The 6,674-nt window shown below is 43.3% G+C and overlaps 1 long non-coding RNA gene across 4 annotated transcripts in view; it reads right to left on the reverse strand.

Annotated features, from left to right (window-relative positions):
• The window catches only part of LOC148881459 (uncharacterized), a 61,654-nt gene that overhangs the window by 14,529 nt on the left and 40,451 nt on the right, over window positions 1-6,674 (reverse strand). The window lies entirely within an intron of this gene.

A 6,674-nucleotide genomic window follows, 5' to 3' on the forward strand; every position in this document is an offset into this window, starting at 1 on the left:
TTGCCTGCCACAAATTCTACTCTGACAAACAAAGTATTCTGGGAGATGTAGGGATGCAAGGAGAAGAGGCGTGGGGGGGGGGGGGCATCAGCGAGGGTAATGCTGCTGGGCCCCCTCTGGGAAAAAGATTGAAATGTGGTTGGTTGAAGAAAAAGCAACCTTTCAAATGGAATTGAAGATGCGATCAGCTGCAGTGATTCTACGGCTCAAAGAAATCAAAGCAAAATGGATGGATGGATTTCAAGGTCAATTGCGGATTGGGAGAAATGCCAACTCACGATTCCAACCACAGCGCATGGATCCCAACGCCTCCACCCCGCGACTAAGACGGACGGATGCCATGGTTCCAACAAGTCCAAGCCAAGCGACCTCGCATGGATGAAGCCGAGTGATGAGCAGCCCCCGCCTCGCAATTCCCCCCCGCCCTGAACTGCACGCTCGGAAATGGCGCGACACACTTTTCGGGGAGGATTTGCTCCATTTACGATACCATCATCACAATTAACAGCACAACCCCCCCCCCCCCACGTTTCCTCCTGCTGCGCCGCTGAAACCTCATTATTTACTCTGTAGGTTAGAAAACCAATGTCAATTGGGCCAAGAATAAGGGACCACATCTAGTCATTCATGCATTCATCCATCCATCCATCCTCCCACCCAACTAAATATCCAACCAATTTATTTATGTATTTATTTATTTTACAATACAATACATATTGATTTATATGGATCTATGTATTGTTTTTGTATTTACATTAGGTGCCTTATTTATTTATTCATTCAGTTGGTCATTTATTTTTATGTATTTTTTATTTACAATGCAATACATAGTGATATATATATATATATATATATATAATACATATTGATTTATATGCATATTTTTATATTTTTGTATTTTTGTATTAACATTATGTGCCTTATTTATTCATTCAGTTGTTCATTTGTTGTATTTATTTATTTATTTATTTACAATACATGTTTATTTATCTATTTTTCGTGATTTTTTAATTTATTTCTATTTAGTTTTATTTATTTGTGTATTTATGTGTTTACAATACATATTGTTATTTTTTATGAACTGTATGTATTTATTTACACTACATATTGATTTATATGTATTTATTTATTTCTGTATTTATCTTAATCAAAAGGGGTGTTGATGTTATCATGTGACTTTTGTGAATTCCTTTCCGCTCGATTTGCGAGCTGCCCGTTTGTCCTTTGTTTGCGTCAAATAGCAGATGGCGGCTTTCATCAACCGCCATTTGCATTTTTGCATTGATCACAGTTAGAAGCCTAGCTAACTGTCTGCTTTTGTCCTTCTTAGTCCACCCACCCCCCACTGTGTCCCCCCCCCCCAACAGACAGACACTGAAAAGAGGAAAAAAAGGAATCAAAATTGTCCTCGCGAAAAGCCCAGTGGGTTTTGATGAGCCCAAGTGGCCGCGAGAATGAGGCGCTTGCCTTCTTAGCGACTGGATTCTAATCACAACGCGCTGGTAATTAGCTTTCCGCCCAAGACACCATTGACAGACAAACGGCCACACGTTTCCATGGCGCCGGCCATCATAGGGGAAGGCCGTTGGGGATAATGCCAGAGTCTCCATCTTTTGCCGACGGAACCTTTCTTTCCACCATTGCTGACACTTGAAGAGCCGACGGAGGGCGACGATCGACTGTTTGGTATGCGCGAGGACGACGGGCGGGTGTTCTCTCCGTCCGTCCATTCCAAAAATACACTTTGTGTCCACATCGGACACTTTGTGACTTTGATCAAGCGGAACTTGAATGACACAAAGACATTCACGCACTGTTAAATATGCCTCATAAAATCAGCCCTCCGGACAGCTTTGAAAGTGACAGTTGCGCAACACAGACATATTTGTAAATGGCTCTCAACGCCTCAAGTTCTCCTCCTTTCCTCTCCGCCTGTTAGCTCTATCGGCTTTATTTCTATAATTTGCCTCAAGTGTAAATCAAGCAACGATGACATTTTCTTCCCCGTAGAAACTTGCTGGAGCGTAGCGCCGATGAAGAAGTTATTTTTGCAATCGACTTGGCTTCAAAAGGTAAATAGCGCAGCTCATTCTATTTGAAGCTAACAACATATTGTCGGAAAGCCGTGGAACATCGATGCTTTCCGGGTGACCAAAATGGTTGATTTCAAAGCGGACTCAAGGCTGCGCGTCTAAAGCGACTTTTGTGCCATCGTATATCCAAACGCAACGAGCGCAACGTTGCACGCCTTTCAAATGATGGCCGCCTTGAGCCCCCGTGGCGACCAAAGCATCTTTGTGCTTTGCTTCAGCGCGTGTGTCAACATCAAACGCCGCCGCTTTCACTTCCGCCGTTGACGTTTTGACCCCCGAAGCAATCCTTCCCCGTTCCAATAGCTTTCTTTCTCTCCACCTGATCCGAGCGAGCGTGTATAAGATGTTGCTGTGGGTATAAATAATGCAGAGTGCTCCTTCTTTTTTCTGCAGATTGGGTTCCGAAATAAACACAACATTGGTGACCATTTACTGTTGTGAACATACATCTTGTGTGGTTGAAACAACAAAGGGGATTTTAGATGACAACGTAAGCTGATACGGGTAAATTGAGCCGGCCGGCCAATCCCCTTTTCAGGTGAGGTCACTGCCACCAGGTTACTGTGGCTCACCTGAATGTTTGTCTCATTCGAGCATTTGTCCGCCTCACTTCGTTGGCATGGAACACAATCACTAATTTAACTCATTGACTGGCAGCTGATGTGCAAACATGTGTCCACTCCAGTGCCAGGGTTTTTGTCATTGTCACTTGAAATAACAGCTGAAGCCGAAACAAAGCGCTAGCATGGAAAAAAGGGGACATGATGCCGCCTTGTGGAAGGGAAACACATTGATAGAGGTCTGGATAGCGGTTTATCGCCACCCAAGCAAGAAACAAAAACAAAACCCAAACTAAATTGGGAATGTCGCTCCATGTCATCATTTTAATTTCCCAAATACATTTATGAATGGCAGTGAATGAGTTAAAAATATCAAGTATCTCACAACGTACATGTTATCTTGGATAGATTTCAGTCCACGTGGTAGGCGGCTGTAGTTGGAAAGGATCGGAGCTAGCTGTGTATAAAATAAAATAAATGACATATTAATATTAATCTATACGTGTTATGGTTAAAAATGTGAACTTATAAATATTTGGCAAAAATAATTTTGTTAAGGAGTTGTTCTTGGTTATCAGGTTTATTGTGATAAACCACGAGGCCTGCTCTCTTTAATTTGAAGGTTTCAAAAGTGGTGATATGGCGTCCTCGTGTGGACACCCCAGGTAGTACTAAGGCCCTTTCACTATCAAATTGCTTCAGTCGGTGTGGCTTTTATTGTTGGGCTCACAAATTAGCTTTAGCTCATTCGTGAAGTAGCCACACAAGTGCTTCAAGTGACAAGCGTGGCAGGTGACAAGGCCTCGGTGTGTCACTTTTCGTCCGATCTTGAAAGAAGAAGGAACATTCAAATCAACCAACCCTTCGTACACATGGAAGTTCCCTCTTTTCTCGCCTTGACCCAGAGATCAGATGATCAGGTTAGCGAGTTCAAATTCGAGGGAGACACCTATGTTGAACCTACGGATTGTTATTCCATTTCAAGCTAGCTTTAGATCCTTTTTTGTGGCTTCTTCATATTGTGAAGCCATGTATGAATCAATTGAGGCGGGAGTTGTGAGAGCCCCAATTGGTCACATCCTCACTCGTCTTGTTGAGAAGCGTGTCATCTGAAAGCTTGGGAAACAATAACATTCTTGTTTGGGGGGATTTCTCCTGACCCTGCCCCCAACTAGTCAAACAAAAGCGAGAGGAAAGGGGGGAAAAAAACATTCTTTGTACGGCACGGATGCTAAGAAACTTGCAGAGGCCCTCTTCAAATCGCTTAGCGGAAAAGTACAATGTCCTGGCCGGAGACCAAAAGTACCCGCTTGAATGCTAGCATCTCGCCCTCGGAGCGGCAACGCAATTTGTGCTAACAACTCGCGCATGACGCCAAATGTGACAAATGGCCGTTTGTGCGCTTGACAAGGGGTTGTTCTTGCTAAGATTTCAGGGGCGAGGCTCTTCTGCACGTGTCCTGCGTGTCCCGCTAAACATTTTTTGGGGGACAGGCGGTGGATGACCCCAGGGCGCCTGTTTGGGTTGAAAACGGAGGCGGGTGGCCCCCGGACTCATTAACGCGGAGGAAAACGGTCCGATAAACACATTGCGTAATAGCTTATGTAAGGGTCTTCGAAAAACAAGAGCTGAAGGCAAGAAGCGGAAGAATTGGCAAAATGATGTCGAGGCCGAGCACGAGGGGCACCCCGGATGACTTGCGGGGCTCATCACTGTACAAATAAGCCATCATTTTGTGCCTCAAAGCATTGCTGTCTCGTTAATATGGTATGTCATTGTCAACCATCAATCGGTCTTCTTAACTGCTAGCTAACGAGATACTGACTGATGTCATCAAAGTCACAGTCAAAAGTCAAAGTCAGACGGAGCCGTGCCGAAATGTACTTCCTTTTGTTGATTGACATTTGAAAAGAGTACGCACTGCTAACTTGCCACATCCCAAAAATGTATCTTAAATCATCTTTCCCCATTTAAATGAATGGAAAGGCCATTAATCCATTCTAGTCTGGCCAAAAATGACCACCATTTTTTTGTAAAATGCTATTATGCACTCGAAAGAACTTTGCTTTAAAAAAACATACACAACAAGATTGTAAGGCTCCTTTTGGTGTGTGGGACTGGGCCACCAGGAGGCAGTATAACATATGGAGATGGTTGATACAGACTCAAAGAAGACAATCATAACAGCTCTATAAACCGCAGTAAGATTAGTTGATTTTTTTTTCTCACGAGATAAAGAATATATGCATGTGGGCACTATTAAATTGTTTATGTTAATCTGCAAATGAAGGTTATCTCATCTCATCTAATCTCTTGCCACCTGTTAAGAAGAATAAGGAGAATGAATCACAAACAAGGGTTGTTTGCCGTTTTTTCTACCAAATTCCAATCTACGGGTGGGATGACCAGGATTGGAAAAAGAAGAGTGAGCCACTGATCCATCCAGCTGCCACTAATATTTTCAAAGACCGTGTCATGATATCGACTTTAGCTTCACTGCGCAAAAACTAAAAGGCAGCCATTTTGAAGGCTATTTTTAGAAGGTCGAGCAGACAACAAAACAAAAAACATCCATCTGGACAAACAGTCGTTTGCCACGGGTGAAGAACCTGTGATCTTTCCGTTTTGAAGTATGTCAAACAGATGTCGCAGAGAGGAAAAACACCACGGACAGACGGACGGACGGACGGACGGAGCGACGGGCGGGCCCTCCTGTGTCGTCAAGTCACTGCGAAAGCAGTAAAATACATACGTGGTCATCACGACGGCACTATATGATCTGGTAAAATGGCTGAAGACCCCAAAGTGTTTAGGGCCAGAAATCCGATACGCTCAAAAGATCAACGTTGTCCAAGGTTATATAACAGCAACTTGTGTTTGAGCAACTTACTTGACTCTGTGTCAAATGGTAGGTACGTTCCGAGCTGGAGTTTATGCAAACACTTTCCGTTACGCTGATGATGACGAGGTCAAGTTCGTTTATATTTGCGCACATTGCTGATGTTTCCCATAAACTGGTTGCCCTGTCACGACCTGTCATGATATTAATTGTTGCCGTTCTGGCAAGCTTTCTCAGACATTTTTTTTATTGCATTCTAGCGGAAGGTTGAATATTTTGTGCTGGGAACTGTGTGTAATTCCCTTCACGTTGAGTTTGACCCAAGTTGCCGAAAAAGAACAACAGTCCGGAAGGATGCTGCCACCCCCAGATGCAAGCCTTGGGACCATTTTTTTTTTTTGGGGGGGGGCGTGATTTTCTTTCTGGTGACCTTGAATGCTCCAGAGATCAAATCCACGAGACCAGAATAATATTTAATTGCTGTCAGATGAAAGACTTTGTGTGATTTATTTTCTGGAGAGCGACTCAGACAGACCATGAGATGGCATTTAGTTCAGCACCCAATTCTCGTGGGTCTGGAGAATTGTTTGTCCTTGCCTATTTTTAGCTTCAGAAATATCATCATATTATTTCATAGATTAAAAGTTCACATTAGTGTTGTTGCGTTTAGCGACGTAAACCGAGTGTTATCATAGTGTAGCATTGGCATTTAAACACTCAAAACATCTTTCTCCATTGAAATGAATGTAAATAGCATGAATCCGTTCCAGCTCTACACAAATCTTTGACAGAAACGTATTTCATCTGGCGGTTTGTAGTGAATGGGGTTCTCCTGAATGTTGGCAATCAACTTTAAGTGGGAGTGGCTACAAACAGCTCGCTGAAACTGTTTTCGCGGGACAGAATGGCTTACTATCTGCCAAAAAGCTGCGTGTTGTTTCTTGCCGCTGCATAGCACTCGCATCTCGAAATTCTCGAATACAATTGTAAGAAAAAAATGCCTGAGTGATGGCGTGAACATTTTTGTGAATGAATTCATCTTCATGTCGCAATCGCGCATCAACCACGACAATGGTACAACTATTGGGTGATTCCATCCACTGCCATCATTTTGTTTCAAGCCTAAAGACGAACAAAAGCACTTGCTAAGTTGCGGTTGTCCTCTATTTTTTGAGCCGCTGA

The sequence above is a fragment of the Hippocampus bargibanti genome, linkage group LG22, assembly GCF_051943395.1.
Source record: "Hippocampus bargibanti isolate YZ-2025 linkage group LG22, ASM5194339v1, whole genome shotgun sequence".
In the NCBI taxonomy this organism is placed as follows: Eukaryota; Metazoa; Chordata; class Actinopteri; order Syngnathiformes; family Syngnathidae; genus Hippocampus; species Hippocampus bargibanti.